Raw genomic sequence first — 26555 nt, 5'->3', positions numbered from 1 at the left:
GTAGGAATTGATGGCGTGACATCCGATCCGGATCTGCTCGGTGTTCGGTCCAAATGGGGTCAGGTTACGATGACAACGTTAAAAAAAATTGGAGACAAACGCGAGTTTTATCGGCCATCATTTTTTGAACATAACATATACCTACTAATGTTGCAAAGTGAGTTTGTTTGAACGTTCTAATGTTTGGTAATAATGGTCAAATTTGAAAAAATCTTTCAGTGTTAGGTAGGCCATTTATTAAAGAAGGCTATAGTGTATAGTGTAATTTTTGTCCGGATGCATGAAATAGTTCTCACGGGACGCGGGTAAAACTAACAGAAGTTATACAGTCACTATAAGCCCAGCAGAATGGTCGAAAAAGATATACACTTTACGCCATTTTCTCGTTCAGATTCAAAAGTACAAAACAATGGATTGATAGACAGCTTTCCAGTAGTGAAGATGGATGGACACAAATCTTCATGCATAAATAACGAATACAGGCTTTACAAGAAGAATTGTTCATTTTCAGCAACGGATTTCAGTGCAATAAATCTTTGAATCTTGAAAATTGCAACGTATGGACTTACAAAATAAATGGACCATGTAGACCAGATTGATAGATCCAAATAAAATACTGATGTATTGATGGCCTTCGTACAATTGGAATTCTGATGCAAAAATCTTGATAGATTTGTCTGAGGCATTTTAATGACTTGTCTTTGTTCTCTTCTCTATTCAGCACACTATCAATATTGTAGTATTTTGCATTATATTCTGATTGATACATTTTATCTGCCAAACCAACGAAAAATATTTTTATCATTATGTTGATACTCTGCATTCGTACTACTATTCAAATCATGATCTTTTAAGACAATAACATCACCTTTTGTTGTTCAACACCTTTGAACTTCTAACAACCTCTGTATGGCTATAAGAGAACCCAATTCTAGGTTAAGCTCGCCGTTGTACATTATCTTTCTGTTTTGTGTTTCGTTTCGTGAATTAAGTGTGCAATAAAGAATAACAAGTATAAAGAAACCTCAACAGTCGTGAGTCAATTTTATCTAGCACATTTCTCCATCTAGTTGCAAGTCTACAAACTACCCGCACCCACTCAAATTCAAAGCAAATGTTTGCGTGACGACTCAGTTACGACGCAACAGCAGTCGTACAATTACCTTTGCTCTCACAGAATGCATTAGAAACTCAAATAAAACGTTTAGTAGATGCAATAGTAAGTTGGGAACAACAGCCAGTTGCGAATTTGCTTTGAACTCGCTAACACAATCAGAACTGGTGATTAAACCGCTGGTTTACTGGGAAAAGCTGGTTTTTGTAGATGTACTAAAATGGTTATTGTGATTAGATTTTTTGTGGGATATGCTCAAAACGGTTTCCTTTTATTTATGTTGGTACTAGAGGTAGATTTAAGGCAGAAGTTGCATATAACATAGACTCTCTCTGGCAGTTTACATATATTTTAAGTTTTACATGAAATATGGTTCCAGATATTTTCCTCATACGCAAACGCATATTTTCATCGACTGTACCTAAATCCAAGCTATCATGAATCTGTAATAATTTACGGATAAATAGACAAAAATAATCAAGATAGATCTACCTCTAGAACCTGGAAAACATCGACCTCATTACAAAAGGTATCTATTTCCGCGCGTTTCATTCGCTTCGACAAAATTAAAAATGTATGAGCTATCGGAGCGACACCATTTTGGTATCGCAGGAAATATTACGAATAGATCTCGATATGGCTTCCAATAAACACGTTCCTATATATTTATTTGAGGTTTGTAACTAAGCAACATACTGAAATATCGATAGAATTACAAGGTTAAGCAGGGATTTCCGTACATCTGTCATAGAATATACAATATCTTGTAACTTTAAGAGGCTCTCGAGTCCCGGAACAACATGCTTATCAGTCTCGCTCGTAATAATTTCCTGGTGGTGTCTGGTTGCTTTCCCATCGGAGTACGAGAGTGGGCACTTGTGTCTGCATGCATGTCAACATCTCACTGGCTTTGTGTTTCACACAGAATTATTATTGCGTCTCTATTTGAGATTGTAATATGTCTGCACTATTTTTAATTTTAATCGATATCTATCCCTATCCCTACTAATATTATAAATGCGAAAGTAACTCTGTCTGTCTGTCTGCTTGTCTGTCACGGTTCCACGTCTAAACCACTGAACTGATTATGAAAAAATTTGGTACAGAGATAGAGTTGATCTTGAGAAAGAACAAAGGATAGTTTTTATTTCGGACTTTTGAAGAATTCTCTTGAAAACGCGATATAACCGAACTCGACGTGGGCTAAGCTGCGGGCGGAAGCTAGTTTTCGATAAAATAGCTAATACTTTCAAATATACTTTTCTCATATCTTTCTTCGTTCTTATTTCACTGTAGGTCATAAGCAGCAGATAAACACAGGTTCTAAAACCGTCCCAGTACTTGCCAAGTATCGAGGGTTTTCAGGTATTGAGCTCGGCAACTGGGTCAAGCGGTTCATTTCTCAAGCTCAAGTATGCGGGTTGGTTGTCGAAACTCTTCTAAAATGTCGTTAACCTGGAATTTTTGAAAATACTTTCAAGAAGATACTATTGTTCGACTGTAAAAAAGGTCGAAGGATACCTTGTTTTTAAGAGAATTTGTTTGAACAGTGAGTATTTGTCATCGTGAGTATTAGTTATAATGTGCCAGGTAGTACGACAAAAAGATTGATTATCAATCTTGTTAGCTTGAGATCTGGGAAACATTTTGAGTATATGTTTGAGGTCGTGTTAAAACTTGTTTTATACCTATCATAAAATGATACCAAAATAGTACATTTAAAAAAACTTTAGTTTACAACCCCACTTTCAGGTGAGTTCTTGATTTAAAATCATAGGAAAAGTATTTTACTAGTCTCGTAGGTACCCAAAGTATATTGCAATAGTTTCAATAACCAGAACCTAGGTACTATAAACATCTCAAGTTAGCACAGAACTGATACTAGCATTTACCCCGACCCGGCTTACAGTTCCAGATTCTAACTAATGTATACAGTATGATGCCGTGAGCCGCAATTAGCAGCTACCACAACTTAGTCTACACTGCGGCTTGTCGAACGTGTCCGTTACACAACACCCTGTATGTTAGTGTTTAAGTGCGTGTTTGGTTTTAATGGTGTAGTAGATTATTATGAATCATATTTATTTTCATAGCCCTGCAATATCAAACTGAATATCTACATTTTTGAGCTATGTCGTAAAGTCGTGGTAGTCAAGTGAATAAATCACTAGCCTTTCAAGTACAAGGGTTCGATTCCAGGACGGAGAAACCATTGTGACTATAACAGTTATTGTTACATTTTTTTTATTTAGCCTGTGCTGTCCCACTGCTGGGCAAAGGCCTCCCCATAGCCTTCCATCTTTCCCTATCGGTCGCAATTTGTGGCCAGTCCTTGAGGAAGCAATAAATAAACCATAAATTACAGTGGCAAAAATAACTTCATCACTTTAAAAATATTTTGTTCATAAAAGTTCACATAAAATATTTAAATGTGAGCCATTATTAGCCTTTGACTTTATACCCTTTTCAGACACAAAATGACATACCTAACTACATTCAGTATAGATCTGACTACGATCAGTTCAATGGAATGAAGGACTATAAACAGTAGTACGTGCCACACAGTCCTGCGGCCCGGCCCTGAGAACTGCCTTGGTGTGCGCAAATATTGTTACTGGGACATACTGTTCTAGAATATTTGATCTTAGTGAATGAGAAGTTAATGTTTCTTTTTATGCCCGACAAGGTGATGTGAATCACGTCTCTTAAAAAAAGGAATCATGTAAGATTTTGATATTATCTTTTACTAATTGTAAATTGTAAACTGTAAAATATTTTGTCTAGAAACTGTGGCAGGTTTTTTGGAAAATAATCTATTGCTTCTCATTCTGTTACTGTTACAGCCTTTTTATCGTCCCACTGCTGGGCTGCGGCCTCCTCTCACACGGAGAAGGATTGAGCATTAATCACCACGCTTGCTCAATCCGGGTTGGTGATTTCAGACTTTATAGTCAAGTTTTTCATTCTGCCTATTTATTTTCGAACTGCTGAAAACTAATCATGATGACTATGATGAACTAATCATAAGAATGAAAGAGTTCGTGAACCCCGCATATTGAAGAAACTCAAAATGCAAAATATTTGATACTATTGAAAATTGATGGTTTTATTGACAGCATTACTGGTGCATACAAAACAGCTAGACAGATAGCCAGAAATTATTGTATTAGCATTATTCATGGATTTTCAAAATTTATGCAAATTCTTTTATAGATTGTTCGCATCAAAATTAGCATATTTAATCAATGTACGTCTGCATGTCTGGAGAATATAAATCGCTTTTAATCTAGATAGACTAAGTTGGTCTAGTCTAGACATTATCAAGGGCTGTGGTTAGGAGATAAATCTTTCATTGTTTTTAGATATTAAACAGTCTTCAGTGGTGTTGTTATTTTAACGATTATGGGTGTTACTTGATCTATATGGTGGTTATATAAGATGTGAGTCTTTAGGTACTTTTATTATGTCATGTGTTGTTATGGTGCTCTTAGGTCAAATGTCAAATATTACGAGTATGAGTGAGTATTGAAAAGAAAATTATGAAAAAACAGTCAAGATATTTTTAATGTTTTTTAGATATAGCCTACACTTAATTTCTTTATCTTTCCCCATCTTATCGTTCAATGTGCTTCCTATAAACTGAGGATTTTTGAAGACCATTTTCGTCTGGATATAAAAATATTTCTCAATATAACGAAAAGTTTAAGACCACGTTTTACGACTCACATAAAATTGAAAATTCCTTTCAGTTTCCTCAAGTCATTGATCATACTCATAAATTGAAGAAGAGTTTTAGACAGAAAGCTGATAGATATGAAACCTAAAGCGACCAGCCGATTTTCACTTCACACTTTCTTTGCAAAAGAGTCGTGGTGGCCTAGTGGGTAAAGAACCAACCTCTCGAGTATGATGGCGAGGGTTCGATTCCAGGTCAGGCAAGTACCAATGCAACTTTTCTAAGTTTGTATGTACTTTCTAAGTATTATCTTAGACTCCAGTGGCTGATAAAAAGGTGAAGGAAAACATCTCGAGGAAACCTGGACTATAAAGTCTGAAATCAGCAACCCGCATTGAGCAAGCGTGGTGATTAATGCTCAATCCTGCTCCGTATGAGAGAAGGCATGTGCCCAGCAGTGGGACGATAAAAAGGCTGTAACAAACCTTTTCCCTTTTTAAAGTATCCCAAACCTCCTTAAATCGTATTTGAATAGATATTTGATAGGGTCAGCGAAAAAGGTCCTGTCATATCTAACGGTTAGAGGAATGGTGCACTTTTCCCTAAGGGCTCGGTCGACCCGTTGATTGAGTGTGTACAAGCCTAACACGATAGTGATGGCTCGGCCTAGTTATTAAATCGACTATAGTTTGTCGACGATTTACGGAACGACCCGGGGAAGGGAAGAGAAGATAGTTTGTTTGGGAAAAAAGTTTTAACCCTATTAGTTGTTTTGCTTTTTTATGGGGTGGGTGTTTTGTTTTGGTTTTTAGATATTTATTGCGTAAGTAAGTTTTTTTTTCCAGATTCTACCAAAAGTGTTCGTTGGAACTTGTAACAATTGTTTGCGCCATAGTGGAACATCACAAAAAACCGGTAGAATCTCACCTTAACACTGTAATAGTAAAACCACTGAACCGAATGCAAACACCTTGAACACTAAACCCTGGAAAATTCCTCAATCTGAAACCTACAAAACAAATATTAGAATATCCTTCTATTCCACGAAATACACTTTCAGTAAAAAAAAAGTACCCAACAAAATACTTTGAAAAGAACTCGTGGGTTCTCTACAGTAATGATTAAAAACACAGGGAGCAATTCTGGTGAGATTTCATTATAGAAGCCCGCACTACTTGTGGGGCTTCGGTTCAATTATAGAGCACTTAACTTTCTATACAGCACGATGTGTTTGTTTGTCATTTTACGCAGAATTCTGAAAATATTAATATGGTTTTGTTTGTGTTTTTTTTTTGTTGTTGTTTTCATGGTTTGATGTGTTATGTGTAATGTCTGGATATTTTTTATATAAAGCTTTATGAATAGGACTCTATTTGGGTCGCATTTGATTCAAAATATTGTGTGTGTATTGTAGTGTGTTGTGTGTGCAGTGTGTATTGTTATACTTTTTTTTTTTTTTTAATCTTTTATTTTTAGAGGCTTAAACGCTGCTGCGTTATGCCAGCCTCGTAAGGTTTTACACAAATTAAATTAAAAAAACACATAATAAACTCTATATACAAATTAATCAATACAAAATTAAGTGAATTGAATTAAATATTGTGCATTCAAAGACTCGATGCCAAAGCCATTCGATATAATCGATGGCGACATGCACAATGGCAAATCCCACGTCTTACTTGAGAGACAACCAGAAACAGAATATAAAAAATTAACTAAGGATTGAATGAAAAAAGAAATTAAAATAAACTGATAATAAAATACACGAACTAAAAAGAATCTCTCCTCAAAAACACATCTTTAACAAATTTATAGATAGAAACACTCTGTTCCGAGAGAGGTCTCCCAAGCAAAACATTAACTCCACCACTATACATATCGCCACCGACCGCCGCACACAGCTGTAGCCTCAAGTCGTCGAATGCACAACATTCTAACAGAATGTGGTATAAGTCGTCCACTACTTGATGAGTGCAGGTATTGCATAACGGGGATGGTTTCACACCCATCAAGTGCAGAAACCTATTAGCAGGCACATGGCCTGACCTTATTCTAAATGCAAACACTAAAAGTTCTCTCGGCATGTTACCCACGTCAAACCAAGGAGCTCGAGGCAGATGTGTATTGTTATACTGATGAGTACAATATCATAAGTTTTGCAGAGTTTATTATGTTGCTAACTGAAGCTTAGAATGTAACAGTTATAGTGACTATAAAAAATACTGTTTTTCATATAAACATTTAAACCAGCAAAGACAAAGATGTGATAATAACCTTCATTTTAAACTACAATCAAAAACTGAAAGCCAAAAAAAAGTAGCACACCAACTTTTCCATTTCACAATTATTTTAACAATAAACCGTTTCAAACTCCAGCAATTAATTTGGAACATAAATAAACAGAAGTAAAACATTCTAACTTAAAGTTAAAGTTTTGTTTTTAAGAAATGAACAGAATGCTATCGTTTGAAACAAAGTCTTTACGAGTATTTGTACGCCCTCGGGAATACTCCCGGTTGTAAAGAAATAAAAATGCTAGTTTTTATGGAGATTAGTAAGTTGCAGAGGGTTTTGACTTTAATTTAAAAATGAATAGAGTTATTTACGCTAGGGATCCATGAATTACGACCAGAAACGTAAACTGTATTCGAAATAATCAACAGTGTTTACTTACTTCATATAAATAAAGATTAGTTTACATTAATTTTATAAATCTCTTCAGGATGTTTTTGCTGTAAAAATGGTAAAAGTATTAAACAATTACCGGATTTGTCAAAGGGATTAAGTTACAAAAATATTTGGAGAGGACAGTGTTGGTTGAATAAGTTAGTTGACATTAACAGAAAAACGTTATAAGATGAACGATTTATTAATATATATATATATATATATATATACAGTCATGGACACATAATTAAAGACACTGTTGGAATCTTAAATTGCTGCCGCATTTCATCTGTCTTTCTTTTTTCTAATTGCTACTGGAACTTTATGTTCTATTTTAAAATATTTAAGAGGGCATTGTGAAATATTAAAACTAAAGACTATCTTCAGTGATCCCTCGCGACAAGTTTTTTTTCGCTTTATCCGAATCTAGAGCGGTATGAACCATAACGTGGCCTGGCCATATAATTAAAGACACTCCATTTGCTCAGAGGAAGAAATGCAAATTATTAATATTATTGATGGTACTTTTCTATAACAACATTCCCTACACTATAACTAAGCATATTAATGAGTACTAATATTTGGTTTATTTCCTTTTACCTCAATGACAGCACGACCGATTTTTATGAAGCATGGAATGGATCCATGCTTCATAAAAATCGGTGTAAAATTATCAATGTTTCATGTATGACTTATCGCCATTGTGTTTTCTGGCCGATCACCAGTTATTTTTCTATTTAATTTGCGATGGGCCAAACCAAAACCGTCATAAGTTGCTCGATCAAAGAGTCCTTTTTACTACTCTTACAGTGTTTTTCAGAACTTTTCTAATTTGGAAAGCGCTAAGGACCGGTAAATTATGCTTAGCATATAACAAAATGCTATTTCTAAAATATTATAGTACTTGAATTCGCCTATTTTTAATAATATCTTTCTAAAAGATCACCACACCAAGTAGTGGAGAGAAGCCCCCCAGTGTATTTTGGTTCCATCTCATGTTTTGGAGGCGACTAATTTCGATACATTATTTTAGAATTATTCGTATCCCTTTGTTTAATGAGAAAATAAATACATTTTTGAACACTTGTTAACTGCACCTTTCACATTTGATAGAAATAGCCAACTACAGTATCTACACGCGGTGCTTTTCCAAAAGTAACATCTTCCGATACCCATGCCTTACAGCTTTTCCCGACCCGGTTGTAGTCTAAAAGTTCTGCAGACACAATTGTCGTCCTTTTAGCATCAGATGACTCCCAAAAAAACCAGTACCGAATCATGTAAATGGTTCACTATTTGCCTATAGCACCGCCTTAAAGTCTGTTTGCGGACAAGTTTTCCTTGGGGTCGGTTTTGAGTTGTTCTCAAACCATGCCTTTTTTAGTGACATTGATAAGAAATCTTTAGTAATAAAGTTATTACCATGTCCTTACTATAGATCAAGTGGTATGAATAAATCCGTATGTCAAAATATAATATTAAAAAGCCTAAAACATTTTACTTACCAGAATTTTTGTTCTAGTCTTATTGATAGGACTAAAATGAATTTTTTAAATGAAATAAACCTAAATTATTACCTAATTCGAATTTTCATAAGTATTTTACTCACTTCTAAAAAAAAGTATGGCAACTATTTGTATCTTTCGTTTTTTTTTTAACTGGGCTTTAACTGTCTTTAATTAGCTGACCAGCCAAGTATCAGCTACAAAAGTTAGTGTTCATTTCCCATAGAGCTTTATATCTAAAGTATTAAAGAAAGAAAATATTTTTTGTCCTTAATTTAAAGAACACAATGTAATGTTTGTTTTAATAATTATTACACTACAGTTTATACCGTGCTTAAGCTCATGTCAGTACCATAACTATTTATTTCACTTCGAGTCGGGGGGTGTCTTTAATTATGTGTCCATGACTGTATATTCTGACTGTCCCCAAATGTTTGGCCTGAAGTGTATTTTCGAAAACTTGGTAAGACATTGAAATGGTGGAAACTTCTAGATTTGTTACTTCTGATTGATATCGAAGTTAAATCTTGTTTGTTTTTGTCTATATTTATTTTGTTCAAGAAAATCAATGGAAATATCGGGTTGTAAATTGCGTTTTTGTTTACGAGAGACCATGAATTTTTATTTTGTTTTCTCAAGTGGTAGCAACTTTGTTTTTATTTTTATGGACATTTAACAACTCTCATTTTGTGTTTTGAGTTAAAAATCACATTTCTGACTCAAGATACAAGATTTTCTAACAATGCGATAGTAACAACTTTATATTAACTAATTAAGTTCCTACAAAAACTCATTTGATTAATCAACTCAAAATCACACGAAAAGCTGGACAAGTCACTAGATTTTATTATTCATATCATGACACATTGGGGACAGCTAAATCCTGGCTCGTTTAATACACGACCTGGCCTTTGCCACTTTAGCTCGCAATTCGCCATCTTGCTGAAAGTTTCATCGGAATTGGTCCTTCGAGTCAAACTGTGGGATCTCGACAAATCAGTTATTAGATGTAGGTACCTTTAGAATGGTTTTGCTATTAAAGCCTGTACAAACTTTTAGTCGCCCGATTGTTGATAGGGTCATGAATCAGTATGTAGATATAATGGAGATAGAATGGAAGTACACACGTAACAATGATCAAGTATTTGTCCAATATTAGACCGACTAAAAACGTTGCTTGAATTCACGATTTTCTATTAAAAAAAAATTTAATCAACGCCCGGTATCACAGTTGCAGTTGTAGTCTACAATGTGCAAGTAGGCTTAGGTACTGATTATAATTTATGTGCTAAAAATATTATTATATTTAAAACTTCCAAAAATAAGTGTCTGTAGCTAGCCACTTGGAGACAGTGTTATATCCCAAATTTTAAAATAGGTTTAGTTGTTTAGATAACCCATGCTTCTAAACTGGAACAAACTCTATCTCTGATAGGAAACCCTGTATGATCAATATTACTTGCCCGAGTATTTAATAAAAGATTTCTTAATATATTTTCTTTTTTTACTTGATCTATCTCTACAAAAGCACGTGGGTTGCAACTGCCATGGAAAACCAGCTAGAAATAAATTAAATGCAATATTAGAATTGACTTGCAGCAAAAGAAAATGCTCTTCTTTTAAAAATAGGTAGTAAATAGTGAAAAAGCTCTGCTTACCTCCTACGCTAAACTTAATAGTTGAATAGTGAGGCGTGGGATGTTCATAGTTGTGCTTTTGTTTTTTATAGTGTATCTACTATTATAGTCCATTATTGTATCTTATGACAAAATGTATTATCATCCCCTTTGCTTGTTCTTATTGCTTTAAACTTTTACGTTCTCGAAGTTAAAGTGAAGGAAGCTTTAAAATGTAGCGGGTATATAGTCACAGTGCATGTTCGTAAAAACAAAAAACGTTTACAATAGGTATATAAAAAGTGATATTATGTATATGTAAGTTAGTTAGCAATCTGCTTACCGTATTCTGATAAATATGGCAGTTAGATAGTTTACACATTAGAATAGCATATAAGTACGCAGCTCATATGTAGGTGTTTAAACTAAATTAATTTTGATATTTCCATAGCCTACAAAATATCCTTAGGTACGACTTTTAGTGCCTAAAAGGGCTAGACTATAAAGCTAGCCCTAAAAGGCGGACAAGTAATAAAAGAGACCTGTCCTTCCCACAATATGGTATTTTCTGTATTTAGGTTAAGGGTTAAAGCAACCCTTAATATTACGAATTTATTTTTGCATTCTGCTATTTTGCCCTTTGACCTAGACTTTGGGTTAAAATTAAACGCTCGCTTTTTTGTGTTAATGGTAAAAAAGTGGTCGCAAGAAAAACTATCATATGTATAAAAATCCTGAACATCTTCAGCAGTAGTCTGACTCCAACCAATCTGACCTAGGATTGCCTGGGTAGCTGGCTTGAGGAGGTCCTACAGGCAGTCGCTCTTTGTATAATACTGATATGTAGTTGGCAAAAAGCTAGACATCATCCTCCGAGCCTTTTTCCCAATCATGTTGGGGTCGGCATGTTGGGGCTTTGGGGGCGGCAAAAAGCGAGACAGATGATTTTAAAATAAAGACTTATGTCCTTTTTCAATAATGTTTGTCGTTTACTGACTGTAAAATTTTTTTACTGACTGAGTATAATAAAACTGTAAAATGAAACCAACAGCACTGTTTTCAGCGAATACTGTGAAGTTCGGTTCAGAGGAAACGACTTCAATAATGTTTGCAAACTGCGGATAAATATAGCGCAAATCAACATCAAAATCATGAATAGATCTTGATTTTACATTGAAATTATATTGAAAGCTAAAAACAGTGATATTATTACAATATATAGTTTTTTTCTTGCATTTTCGGGGAACATTAAAACCATAAGTTGAATTTCAATGTAAATAAGTTCAGAATTTTTATCCAAGTTTTTAAGAAAATAGCTATTTAGCTGCGAAAATTTCAATCAAAGCGTTTGACACCGGAATCAAAAAAATATACTTTTTTTCATTGGAAGTCAGCAAATGATCCCTCCCGCTGTGGGTTAGCAGAGTGAGGGAGTGTCAGACTCTTACTGACAAAAAAATTCTTTCTTAAGCCCCTTATGTACCAGGACCGCGGTAGCTCTATCGAACAATTCCGCAGCCCTATATTCAACCTCAATGTAGATAACATAGACAAAATTAAATATGTATGTCTCAACCACTAACTAAGAATCCCTATAAACTAAGATCCTCATTAAATCTAACTTCAGTAAGTTAGTTATTGACTCCAGTTCCCGTCTAGCCATTTAAGCCGTTGAGTTCAGACCGAAGAAAAACGGACTAGATTTCTTAAGCCAACCGGCTTAGTAAGTTTGCGACTGAAGAGTAATATAGTTTTAATTGAATATTAAAGAAAATAATTGGTTTAGAATGCTACATACCTGTCTTCATTAGATAGTGTCATTTGAAATCGGTCAAAGATTCATTCATTGCCATTAAGCGTGGCAACGCAATCAACCTTTTGGGCACGTTTTATACAGTTATAATTTTTAAATACACTTAATATGTAAATACAATAAATCGAATCTAAAATTTATATGAATGTTAAAGAGGAAGTATGTATACACATTGAGTGTAATTTATTTTCTTTCTAAATTGTTATAAAATTGCTCACAAATAATACAACAATGTTTATCATTTGCATTGGTAAAAGTATCTTAATTTAATATTGTCATGGTTTCCTAAAATACTGCGACCTAACAAAGCAACAGCTTATTAACGTTTTTACAACTTTCCTGTTCACATTAAACATAATCATCACTAATATTAAATAAACCGAGACGTGTTTTAAGGAAAACAAAATTAAATTATTTTCCTTTCTCCAAAAAGTGTGAAGTATTCTTAAAAGCTCGCGAACAATGGTGTGCAAATAAAGGAATATTATATATTTTTAATTATTGTTCCCCTAGAGCCTTTTAAAGTCTCAAAGGCAAAAAAATAAATAAAAAATATAGCGGAGTGTCTTTATTTACTGACGTCCAAAGGCTCTTGGAGTGGGGTCCCCACTTTTGACAAGAATAAAATGTTTTTCTCTTAAAGCAACGTCAGATTGTCAAGCGACAAAACTAATTATGCCGTGACGTTGGATTTTTTAATAAACACGCTTTGAAAACAAATTAAATTTTTGAAGATTTTTTGCGTATGCTTCCTTGTGGAATTTATTAATTAAGTTGGGTGGAGCTCGTTTTTATTGACTCCTGAAATTGTACTTTATATTGACATACCTAACTTGTATATTATTTAATTTTCCAGAGATGCAATTTCGTTGTAATTTACTTCCATTAATATTATCTTTACAATGGCTGGTGAAAGTAATTTATATCAAAGTATAATTGATGTGAATTGCAATTTTATATTTGTCTATCGACTGAGTAAATTCAATCATTGAAATAACGTACAAACGAGTTTCGAAAAGCAAATTTTCATTTCCATCCCTGTAAATAATGTTGTTTTTTCATGGCCCATAATCAACCGCAATCAAATCGACTAAGCAATAAAAGTCGTAAATTAAAAAGCGACCTTCGTCCAAATTTGGAGTGCTCGCATCGCGTTTCAATCATTCCATTAATTTCCTCGCCACTCGAATTCTGACGGCAGTCGCGATAAGGACGTCAGCCGCGCGATTATCGCGTCCATCTGGACGGACCCTTACATTTCGAACGTCAAAATATAATAACACACTTTCATGCCACATATGGGCATTTTATCCAAAGTTACAAACAAAAGTGATTTTCTGACGTTTGCCTTCTGTTTACCGAATAACTTTTCGGTGACGTTTCTTGGTAATATCTTACTCTTTGTGCGTTATTTCAATATTTTTTAAGAGGATCCCGTTGTGTATTTTGTAGTATCTTTTGTTATTTCTTTTCCGGTTTGTTAGAGCTTAAATATTATAAGGTCGGGAAGGTTTTTTGAGGACAACAGTCGTTTCTTCCGCGTTGTTTCTTTTAAAATGTGCTTGAAATAATTGGACGAGCTTTTGTTTAATTATACAATAGAAGGAATTTCAAATCTCGTTTACGTGCATTCTATATTTTTACTCCCTAGTTCAAATTCAAATACACTTGATGATCTATATATTCTTTGTTTTAATATGTAGCCCAGTAAACATCAAAAACCAAAATCGATTACCACAAAATCCCAACAGACAAAATCCATCTCATTTATAGTGTGCCTATGAATAAAATGATCACCTTGTAACCTTCCTTTAACTTGTGACATCCTATTATACCTCTATATTACGTGTTGTCATCAATCCTTCATCTCGAACTTCCAGCGATAAATTAGCATACATATAAGTTCTCGGATGAAGGAATCGAGAGCAGGTAACGTACCTGTTTGTAATAATAAATCGGAATGGTAATCGATATTCATCGCGCAGCTCTAAGACTATCGGGGAATATCAATCGATTTACTTATCGATAGGGAATTGATGACCTGGATTCTTAATGGGTTATAAATTAACTTTATATGTAAAGCTTACAAGCCACTGAGGGCTGATTAACTTCCACTTACGTGGTGTATCTTGGTTACCAGCAACCACTGGGGAAGGAAAATATTTTGAGAAAATTGGGTAGAAATACCTCATGTTCTTTGTGGTGACCATGTTGAGATTAAAACCATATAACAGTCACAGTAACTTTGGCCAGTCAACCTACTTATATAATTTGAACCTAGACATGGCTCCACACACCTGACACACCTTTTAGACATGGCTCCGTTCGTACAGGGCGGTACCCAAACAAATAACAACTAATGTTGCAAAAGATGACGTTCAAAAGCGCGCGACGTTTTTTTTCCGCTAGACATATGTGTCTGGCGACGCCTCATTTTGCTACGCGCGATAAAATCCGCCAGTGTGTAAAAGCGGTGTAGCTCTGATAACGATTAGCATTACCCACATCATACAGACGACATTAACGTCTTGAAATGTAAGCTTTAACACAAGATAATGTTACTGAGATAATAATATAATTGTCTAAATGTCAGAACGAAGTCTTGAGTGGTTTGTCGTGTTGATCATTTGAGCAGGGATAAGAGGCTTTCGTTATATCTTTGATTATACATGTATTTGTACTAGCTACAATTTTGTGAAAGCGTAGCGGGTGCAAATGCCTCGCGAGTATGAGGGTGTAGATTCGATTCCAGTTCAGGCAAGGCAAAATACAGATATCAATGACAAAATATCGTTGACTAATGGGTCTATCGACAGTACAGTTTTAGTTTAAAAGTATTTATCCGGGAAAGATCCCGGGTAAAATATATTTTTCAGCAGGTATTTACCTCTTTAAACTCCAACCAAAATAAAACGAAAATAAACTAACCGTCCCGGAATTGGCTCCTAAACCAGCCAGTAACGGTAATAAACTGGCAAATATCCTGAAGCAGGATTACTTCAGGAAGATACCCTTCCGATGGCATTTCCATACATTTAGCTTAAAGGAGTTTTATTGCCCAACTAATTTATATCTTCGCTTTTCGTAAGATTTTCACACAGAATTGAATGCTTGTGAACTTAAATAGGATTTAGAAGGTAAAGTCAAGGCAACAAAATTATGACATAGCTTTGTTTATACATATTTATTTTTAACCCCCGTCGGAAAAAAAGGTTGTTATAAGTTTGACGTATCTATCTATCTATCTGTGGCCTCATAGCTCTCAATGGAGCTGCTGAATGAGCTTCCCAATGAATTATATCCAGCTGTAATCGGTTGCACATATGTGTAGTCACTCTTTGGGCTTTAGCCGTAACACATACTGACATAAGATTAATGTTGAAATGTACTTGGCAGTACCATGAACACAGTCCAGTCTCCTAAGTTAGCTAATACGTTTGCGTGTGATGCAAAATTAATAGTAAAGTTCAGGGCATAAAGTTATTTGATGAAAACTGTTCACCTTTTTGTTAACTTATAGTATTTAGCACGTCTCAACCGCAATCTATCAATACCAATATTCGATCACCTCGATATGAGTCGTTCAACTAAGATATTACCAAAGGGTGGATGCACCTTATACTAGAATTTCTAATTAACATCAAAATGAAATGCCGAGCAACCTTATCGAGCCATCGGAATCATTGAAGTTCACTTTCCATTAACTTTATGTGGTTATAAGCTACGTCAGTAAAGGTGATATTTGGTGTCATTGACCCCGCGTGTGACAATCATATTATTATTGTAGTGTGTTTTTGTTTTATGAATATTTGATGGCTTGACTGGTGGTGGTAAATGTTTGATTGGTGGTTTTTGGTTGTAAATGAAAAAATAATGCTACAATGTTTTTACAGATTATATAATTCAGGACATGTATAATTCTACATAATGTTTAATCGGTCATGTAATTTTTAAATATGATATGATTCTAGGCCCCATAAAACACCAGTATGAAGAGAAGGTGAATATCGAGAGCAGTCTTAAAATAAATATTTAGGTTAATTAATACAACGTACAAAATCTAGTAATAATCTCCAAGCTATAAAAGTCGTAATTCTACTAATAACCTAATTATTATTCTCAAGAAAACATTTCCAGTAATTACCTAATCTCATCTAGACTTAAGTCTCTAAAAATATACGTAACTAATCATCTTATATGTACCTCATATTGGCTATGTGCAAAGCGAGTAGCGGCGGACAATAACGACCGCAGCGCACAACACGGCAGAAATTGGAAACAAATGCGGATGTTTCAAACCCGGTTTTTATCATTATATTCATTTTACAGTAAAACTATTGAATAAATTGCACTTAAATAATGTCAACAACACTATTTTAATCTTTGGTTTTATTTATATTCGCAAAGAAAATTATAATGTTTACATGGTAATTATTTGACAGCTTCCGCAAATGTTGTAAACGCTGCGCGTCGCCACCGTCGCGCACATAGCCAATAAAGCTTGGGTTTCCTAGGAAAGCGGTGCCGTCATATAGCGGCCGTAATATTACGGAGGCAAATGGACGGTCGTCTTTACGGTGATGACATGTGAAAAGTTCCACGGCCGTTTTAACACACCGTCATAAACTTTTTGTTAGTTGTATTATACTTACTAACCTGTTTTATTTCATATTTCTCAAATTTTACGACACCAATTCTGTTTTAGTTGACTTTTCTATAATCTTTACTTTTTATATTATTTACTGCTTCGTGGTTACGAATGAAATCTATTAAAATTTCGACGTCCTCGCTGCTCCAAGAGTTGGAACTCATTTTTGACGTTGTTCCGAAAAAAAAAACACAAATACGTATTAAAAAAGCTTCACCGCTTTCAACAAAACGTTCACCAAACTATCTGACACCGTCAAGACGGCCGTCATGCAAATGGCGGCACCGCTTTTTGAAGTTACGGTGTCAGTTACCGTTCTCTAGGAAACCGCTCCATTTTGTTTACATAGACAACGTTCTAGTGACGTCATTCACCGCTGTATTACGGCCGCTATATGACGGCACCGCTTTCCTAGGAAACCAAAGCTTAAGCCCCAAACAAAGATCGAATACCTACCACTCAATATCCAATTCTACCAACAGAACAAAACTACAACTAAATACAGATTACACAATAAATAATAGAAAAAAAACGAGTAAATAACTCCACAACAGCCAGTAATAAGAAAGACGATCTTCTTCTATATTTTATTTCTTTCCTTGTGAATTTTATAAAGCGGGTCTAGAATTGCAAAAGGGAAATTGATATCAAGAACTGCAAGTGACCGCATCATGGTATTACATGGTTATGTGATCATTCTTGGACTAAATTATATGATGCACATTGCTTTGAGGCAAGATCTCTTTGGATAAAAAGTCTTTCAAGTTGTTCTCAGTGGAGAAAATACTGAATATTGTGCTGCAGGTTGAAACTGTATACTTTTGTTGTTTTTTAATCTTACTCAAAACCATTCTAGCTATTTATCTATTGGTAAAAATCATGACACGAAGAATAATGCTTCAATTTTCGAGTTAGCTAACTGAAACACAGAGACGCAGGACTTTATCTTGCTGTATCAAACCGCGCCTTTTAAAATAAATTGACGTTTCCTCACAAAAATGGGTATTTTTATATCCATAAAAATCCTTAAAATTTAACCTAAGTGAAGTAATCCGATTTGAAAGCGCTTTGCATCATAGGTAATTTTCTTCCCCACTGAAGAAAATAAGCTTTCCTTATCACTTCAATCTTCAGCTCCCAGCCTTTATATCGTATACCCTTCCTATCTACGTCATCCAAGTCTAGAATATTCCATAAAAATCTAGGTCAGAAGTAGTCAGAAGTCCGATGTAATCATAGCATGTCAGAATATTGCGTAGCGACGTGCGCAGTGATTGGCCTGCGGTCAGATAGTGCGCTCCGAGTAAAATGTTAATATTCGCATACTCTGGTCCGACTGTTTGTGGGTCAAGCAATATGCTCTATGTAAATAGCTTGTGTAGTAAAAGAAGTTATGGGAAAACTTAGATTTATTTGTAAAAGTCTAAAGTAAGGAATAATTTAATTTCTATTTATTTTGTGAAATGATATCTCCTTTATGCGAATAATAAAAGATAAGGTTCTAAGTCAAAAACAAATTAAACAAACCGACTTCCAAAGCAATCAATTTATTTTCTAAGAACTACGTAAACCGAATTTATTTTCGTTCTCCATAAAAGCTTTTGTGGCGTCTCTTGTTTATTTATTATCAATTTGACGTAATCCCCCTGGCAATACCCCCTGTCTATAAGTTCGGGGAATGATAAACTTCGTCTCATTTCTTATAGAAACAATACGTCTTGGGTACGACAAGTAAGTGACGGCCACATGGCGAAATTGCCCGCAATCTGTCAAGATACCACCAACGTTTTTTTCCATTTTCCCATCGATGGGAAAGTATCTCGTCATTCCCATCCGATACGCTTCCTATATGACGGTAATATGAGCTCCGGTATCCACATGATTAAGATTATCACATTATTATCGACATTATATATCACCCATGAATACCTTTTAAAAAGGCTATAAAAGCTAATATTACCTTTTATCTGAAATATTATAGCTACGTATATTTTTGGTACAAAAAAGTTATAGCCTACTTCGAAATTCATATTACTACTTAACGTACGTTTTCCTTTACTTTATTGCCTTAGAAATCAACGATGAAATTTCCCAGCGAGAGTATATAATATTATTTATTCCCATTGAAAACGACATGTTGGGAAATGTAATGAAATATATCGTATTGTACCGTACATTTATACAGACACATTTTTTGTATAACGGTGCCATAAAATTGGCTTGTTTTTTTATACCGAAATGGAATATTACGAAGACTGGTAATTAAGAATTTATTTTTATAACAATGAGGAAAATTTGAATGAAATCCATTCATTCAAAAGATGCCATGAATTCATAAAACTCAGAATTACAAAATACTGAGTTTTGACGGATAGCTTTGTTTACTTTTCGTTGATTTAATTGAAACGTGACCATTTGTTCATGTTTGTGCAAAATATCACGTCAGAGTTAGTACTATTTGCAATCGTATTCATTAATTTCGAAATATTATTTAAACTTTATATTATTATTTATGGTTTGTGCATTAGATAGTATTGTAGACAAAGTTTAATGAATTTGTATTTCATTTCATGAAAACTATACGAGCTTGTTATATTTGTTTCCAGTTTAAGGTGACCATGTTTCGCTTTGATCGAAATTATTTTTTTTTCACTGAAAATACAGTCACAATTCTAGTAGCCTTTTTTTATTCTTTGTTCTTGTTACCTACTGGTTCAGCGACAAGCGATTTAATATTCATTTTATGCCCTAAATCCCTTTGTACGTTTTTCCAATACCCTGAGAAATAGATAAGGCAGGTTTTCACACATTCAATATGGGATATAGATACTGGAACTCAAGTGTTTTCTTACGCTTCAGAAATCATCGGGCGTTGTTTACACTCTCTCAGGGAGGGATATGAGGTACATTTTATCTTGGAAAAACATACTTCCCGAGGGATGGAGGGATGGTGCAAACTATATTCACACGAGCGAAAACCGATGTAGTTTCAATAACATATGATATCACATATAGATGGCGTGCCGGCGCCATATTTATTCAGCTGCGTGGGTACAGGGTGTTATAAGTGAATTACTCTGATATATTCGTAGCTGCCGACTTAGTGGAATAAATTTTATTTACTTTTTTGTTGTGTTGGGCAATTTAATCAGAGATTTCAGTACAGAGAGTTATCGCTTCGAGAAAGGACTGTAATTTAAGTGTATTGCGGTCGTTTTTATTTGGTATCTAATTTACTTGCACAGACGTTCAAAAATCTAAAAATAAGTTAAATTTTGATTAGCAACATCACGAACAATAGAAAGAAACGATTATTGTTATTGTGACCCATTTCAGACCAGATTTAGCAAAACAATACAATAAAATTAATGTACTACAATTTTCTAGATTATTCCGCCTTCCTTTCAGACCATTATCAAACGTATTACAGAGCGTGCCCGGTCAGACGCGTTTCCGAACGAGCGCCTTTCAATTGCCAACTACTAAGAAACTCCACTTCGTTTAACAATAAACTTACACCCGCATACTGTGGACTAAACAGTCGGCCGACAGTTGACTAACAAAAAAATCGTGAATTCAATTACAGTTTTCAGTCGGTCTGATACCGGCTAACTACCTGATTTTTATAATGTGCGTACCACCATTCATCTTCATGCTGATTTATGAGCCCAAATAAACTATCGGCCCACTAAAAGTTTGCAGTGTAGATACTCTTAACTGAATAACATTGAAAATGAAACGAACCAGTGCGTCCTCATAAGACTATTTCCTACTAAAGTCATTACGACTTGAAGTAGTTTTAACCAATAGAGGAACGAACAAATAAACTAAAGTTTGCCAATACTCTTAGTTTTGAATAAATGGGAATATCTTGTGACTGGAGTTATTTTGTTGTCACGGATATATTGGAAAAGTTTTCCCACTGGGAATTATTACTAAGGTGCATCGTTGGGTTTGTTTTGTCGTATCTGGTTCAGGTTTTTATTTTACTTTGTCTGCCATGAGCTAAGAGAGTAACTTTGAGGTAGTGTTACGATTTTTGTATAATGATTCAACTCTATATTACTTTTTTTATCATTTTTTTATTTTTTCTAAAGTATATCGATAGATAAGTTTAAAGTTCGGTGGCTACAAAAACAATTAACTTTTATTTCAATGTAAATGAAATGTACATAGACTTCAAGAGAATTAATATATTTCGAGAAACTGATTACTCAGAAATGTAATTACGAATCCACATGAATGAACCAAAAAATATATCTTAGTAATATTTTTCGTAGTGAATGGGAATAATTCCCATTGAGTGGGTATTACTTGATTCCTAATGAGTGCGCACTAATGGGATGAACTAATAGCAAATTATTTATTACGTAATTTGTATTTTATTATTATATTATAGATAGGTTACTGTAATTTCCATGTGTTGTTTCATAAATTAAGTAAATGTCAGCTTCAAAAAGGACGGATTTAGATATGCCATTGACTGTCAAGTAGAGTAATTTATGGGGGTGTTTAAGTTAATAATAGTATAATGCGGCTACTAACATCATAAAATTATGGAAAGCCTCAAAAGAGAACCCCTTAATTTATGAAATAGTACTTATGTTCGGAGAAAAATTATAGCTCAATTTAACAGAAAATAAATGTCCGTTAATAATGTTTTAGTTATATTTTTGGATTTCTCTGTAGGTAATACAATTTCCGTTTTAACATAAAAAATATAACTTTTCCATTTCATGCTCTCTTGGAAACGGTCGAATAACTTAATATAATAAAATAAAAATACTTTTTAATATAGAAAAAAAAATGTAACATTTGTATGTCACACACGTCCTTATAAGATCCGAACTGGTTGAGAAAGGGTCAGTACCTTATAACTTTTTTTTCCTCAGTATTTGGTGTCTTCATGAGCATATTAACAGCCTATTACAAGACCTATTGTTTCACTAAATTATAATTATATTCAGGGAACTTAGGAGCATTATTTCTAGTATTTTTGTAGGATTCTTTTGTAAGCCCAACATTTCCTAAAGAAAAATCTCCTCCAAATACCTACTTGAGAATTTTTCAGTGACAAATCCCAGCACAGTTTTTTAGTATTTTGTATGACATATTGATTTTTGTTTGTTCATATGTTGAGAGTGGACTGTAGCTAAATGTAAAGTATAGGTACTATCCACGAGAGCTCCGTGATTGTTCGAAAGAGTTACCGCGTTAAAAGGCACACGATTCGATTTTTAGTCAGTAAAAGTCTGACATTCCCTCACCGCTGCTAACCCATTCATTTGATAATTTTTGCCATCGATAAAAAAAAAGGTATAGGTACTATCTTTCTCATTTATAAAAGTAATACGTGCATTCTGTCATCGTATGTTACGATATGACACTAACGACAGACCCATACATCAAAGTGTTCCATTATAAAAACCTTGAAATGTCATTTTTAACGATCGTTCGTAACTTGTTGCATGGTTTTACGTAGATAGGTTTACTGCATTGCTTTGACATATTTCATCTATACCTACATGATATGTTATAGAGCTGTAGAGTTCATTTGTGTGTTTTCTATCATTAATTTTCAGAGGCTTAAACGCTGCTGCGTTATGGCAGCCTCGGTTTAACACAAATTACGTTTGATTGTTTGCTTGAACTAATCTCAGGAAGTATTTGACCGATTTGAGAAATACATTTAGTGTTAGACACTATACATGTAGTTCATTTATCCAGGAAGGCTTTTATCCAGGTGTATGATGGACTTCCTCATTGGACACGGTAGAAACTGTTGGCTGAAGCCACTAAAATATAAACTTAGGTAGCAACAAGACGGTCACTCCAACAAATAACTTGAAAGAAACTTCTTACTTCTAAGTACATACACTTGATTATCCAGGACTTTTTCAGGGACCCCAATATGTCTGAAACAACAAAATTGATAGCTTAAGTTGGCGAAAAAGTTTCATGATACACGACGCTCACTCATCGCGATTGATGACCTGTCCTATATACTCTTATATGAACTAATATCTTTTCGAAACATTAGTTATTATTTACTAATAAATAAGTTGAAGAGTTATGTTTTGGTCTGTGGTGATAGAAACGGAGGGAAAATCAATTAACAGAGATAGACTAATTAAAATAAAACCGTTTAAAAAAAAAGAAGGAATTAGGAAAGCCAGTGGGCGGTTTAAAATGTATACTAATACAATTACGAAGAAATATCTTTTGTTTGTTTGTACCCTAGAGGCTCCAAAACTACTGAACCGATTTGAAAAATCCCTCACTCTTGGAAAGCTACACTATCCCCGAGAAACATAACTATATTTTTAATCCCAGTGCGGAAAGAAGTTCCCCGGAGACGTGGGTAAAACTGAGGGAAAACAGCTACTAATATATACATACGTTACTACAACATAACAGACTTCGTTATATACTTGTTAAGAAACTTGTACCAATATGTAGCCTTGTTCGAAAACAAGGAAGCGCCGTGCAGGGTTAATTACTAAGTTTGTTGTACCTAATTGAAATTAGATATGCGGGCACAAGTTTGTTTCTGTTAATGGTGGGACCAGATTTGATTGGTGCGTATGATAGTAGGCACAGTTTGTTTGTTTATTGTTCTAATTTGGGTTGGCATTTGTAACTAGTGTAATTTGATTTGGTTACGTATGTGTGTGTTTGTAAATAAATAAGCACCTGTGACGATAGGGATATGGAGGTATGGGTGTACATTTGAATTTCAATCGGTATTGATTTAAAGTTTGTCTTAATAAGAGCAGTCATGTGTTGGTATATTGCTACGATAACCAATAACAATTTTTTCACAATGGCAGTTTTTCCACGAGGCAAAAATCAATTTAATGTATGTAATTAAGCTCGGACTCGGTATCGTTGCGCTCGACAAAAATCCGCTAGTGGGAAACAGCTGTAAATAAATGGAATATATATGTAAACAGAAAGGCAGTGCAGTAATAAATCGTGCAATCTTTTCGAAATAAGAATCACCGTTCCTTAATTCGCTGCATCATTGTTTATCGAGTCACGAAATAAAAAAATACGCATTAATAAAAAAATATCACTTACAACTTCTTTAACAGCTTCCTACAAAATTATAATAACAAAGTAACTTCCAAGTCTAATAATATCCATCTGAATGAACTGAAGTACTGAACCAACGACGAACTATTTCAAAAGCCCCAAGGCAATGTATTCCATAAGTTTCCCTATACCACAAGTTATAACTTAACTGCAACTTAAAATGCACAAGCCTGAACTTAAGTATCAAAGTTCAACTCATAGGAAGCGATCAAAAAACTTTTATGAATATATATTAGGGAAAGTTTAAAGAGCGTGTCTTGGGATGTTTACACTATAGGGAAATATTGGTTGAAGAGATTTATGAAGCTTGGTATAAGAATAGAAATATGTGGGAAATAGCGGTATGGCGTGGTTTCATCTGCGTCAAGAACTTGTAATTTATTTATACACTAAACCTACTCAATTTAAAAATACATACCTACCGTAGGTACATAAAAAAGTACATACATTCATTGCAAGTTAAATAAAAACATTTTTAAACTATGTACCAATAATATCCCATATCCTTCTTCAGAATGACAATTTGACAAAAAATTACATAATATAAAACGTACAATCAGAAACATTTTTTCCAGAATAAACAGGATAACATAACTAGGATATTATAATTCCAAATTAAACTTAACCAGGATTTTTGGCATAAATACTGGTAAAAAACAAACAAATCAAAACAACAAAAAATACAGCTTAAAGTTATGTTTTGCTACAAGTTTACACAGCCCGGTCCACTGGGTGTCTCTAGGGTTTACACGAGTGAAAACATGTGTTATGTGAAATGTCCCAACATAATCATTTAGAATTACAAAGTTTAGTTTAGATTACGACATAAATTGTTACTTGCTATTACGTATAGACCGCTTTCAGACAAGTGACGTTTATCACGCGTATGCGCTCACTTTTTCTACGTACGCGTAGAAAAAGTGAGCGATACTACGCCCGGCAAAAAGTATGTGCCGAATTTTCAGGTATCATCAGTTGTCAATCATTTATTGTCGCTCTTTATTTACTTCAGAACTGGTATGTAGTAATGGGTAGTTGTCAATCATTCAATGTCACTCATAAACTATTGACCAATGGGAAAGAACCGAGCAGAAAATACATACGTCAAAGTGACAGCGCTAAAAAATATCATCATTTATGTATGCCAAATCAAATCCGCGAACCACAGTGTTACTTATAAGTAAGCGTTTTTTGCACTTTCATCATTGCGTTAATCAGTCAGACAGTTAGCTAAGTATCTCTCTAGCTTCAAAACAAACACCACTTATACCAATTAATGCTAATTATGAAACTATACTTAAGAGTGTTGATCCTGAGAGCAAATTCCTTAAGTGCATGACGTCACAACGTGTTTGTCCGACATGTTGACTTTGTCGGTATTTTAAGAGGGATTATATGACTATGTGAAGGCGTGGCTTGTGACTGGGAAAACAGGCGGTCTATTATACAATGGGTATTTTGGGTAGTAACCAAGGGAAAGAGAACATGCGAGTCAGAGCAACCGCATAATTTATGTTCTTTTAGGACAGTTTTCTTATTACCATGTACTTATTACCTTATAAACATTTGCCTTAGAGAAACGGACGTATGTATATTTTGTCGTTCAACTTGGGCCTTAGTCGGCCGATAGTTTGATGGGGCTCATAAAACAGTTTGGAGATGGTAGTACGCACGCATATTACAATGATCAAGTATTTGGTTGGTATCAGACCAAGTAAACAGTTTCATTGGCTGATTTCATTACCTTCAAAATACTCTGTCAAGCAACCAACTAGCCAACTATTGGCCGACAGTTTAGTCTTCTGTAGATAGAGTTTTTACCAATAAAAACTTTTTCCACACTTGGACTTGACGTCATAAATTTATTTTTGTTACAATTGTACAAAGTCATCTTTCTGACATGATATGATATTATTATATTTTGTGCCATTTATAAATTCATATCTGAGATTCACAACTACACATAAGCCATATAAATATCTTGCTATTGTACTCTACATAATATAAGGAGTTACCGTTTTTATAAGCTCAGTGGAGCGAACATTCTTGAGAAAAAATGGCGAAATATACTCACGACTCGAGAGCACTTATTACTTACTACGTAAAACTTTGTATGAACTATACATATCCTAAGAAAAATTTTTACGAAAAAATATTTTTTTTTTTTATTCAGAGCCACTGCCAACTCGTTCTGGCAAATTGTTATTATATTCATATTACACACTTAATGCTTTATTAGCTAGGTTTATATGTGTAAACATATAGTAATGTTACTACCACATTTCACATAACGACGCCTGTTAATTAAGATTTATTTTCTATTACACAATAAAACTTTCAACTAACATTTGCTCATGTAAAAGCTCTGAAAACTCTTTATCATCCCCTGTAACAGTTTTTTAACATAACTAAAAAGTACCT

The 26555-nt window shown here is 34.3% G+C and overlaps 1 protein-coding gene across 4 annotated transcripts in view; it reads right to left on the bottom strand.

The window, feature by feature from the left end:
* LOC110382001 (allatostatin-A receptor) overlaps window positions 1-26555 on the bottom strand; it is a 156024-nt gene that overhangs the window by 88692 nt on the left and 40777 nt on the right. For 2 of the 4 annotated variants that reach the window (XM_064039737.1, XM_064039726.1), the window contains exon 2: window positions 22916-22954. The exons of 1 other annotated variant lie outside the window; for it this stretch is intronic. The gene's annotated coding sequence lies outside the window, so the exon portion shown is untranslated. Of the gene's footprint in view, window positions 1-22901; window positions 22955-26555 lie in introns of all 4 variants that reach the window. One more of the 4 variants, XM_049843744.2, reaches the window with a different exon arrangement.

The sequence above is a fragment of the Helicoverpa armigera genome, chromosome 2 (genome assembly GCF_030705265.1).
Source record: "Helicoverpa armigera isolate CAAS_96S chromosome 2, ASM3070526v1, whole genome shotgun sequence".
Lineage (NCBI taxonomy): Eukaryota > Metazoa > Arthropoda > Insecta > Lepidoptera > Noctuidae > Helicoverpa > Helicoverpa armigera.
Note: the sequence above shows the minus strand (reverse complement) of the source record. Positions and strands in the feature narration are given on the sequence as shown.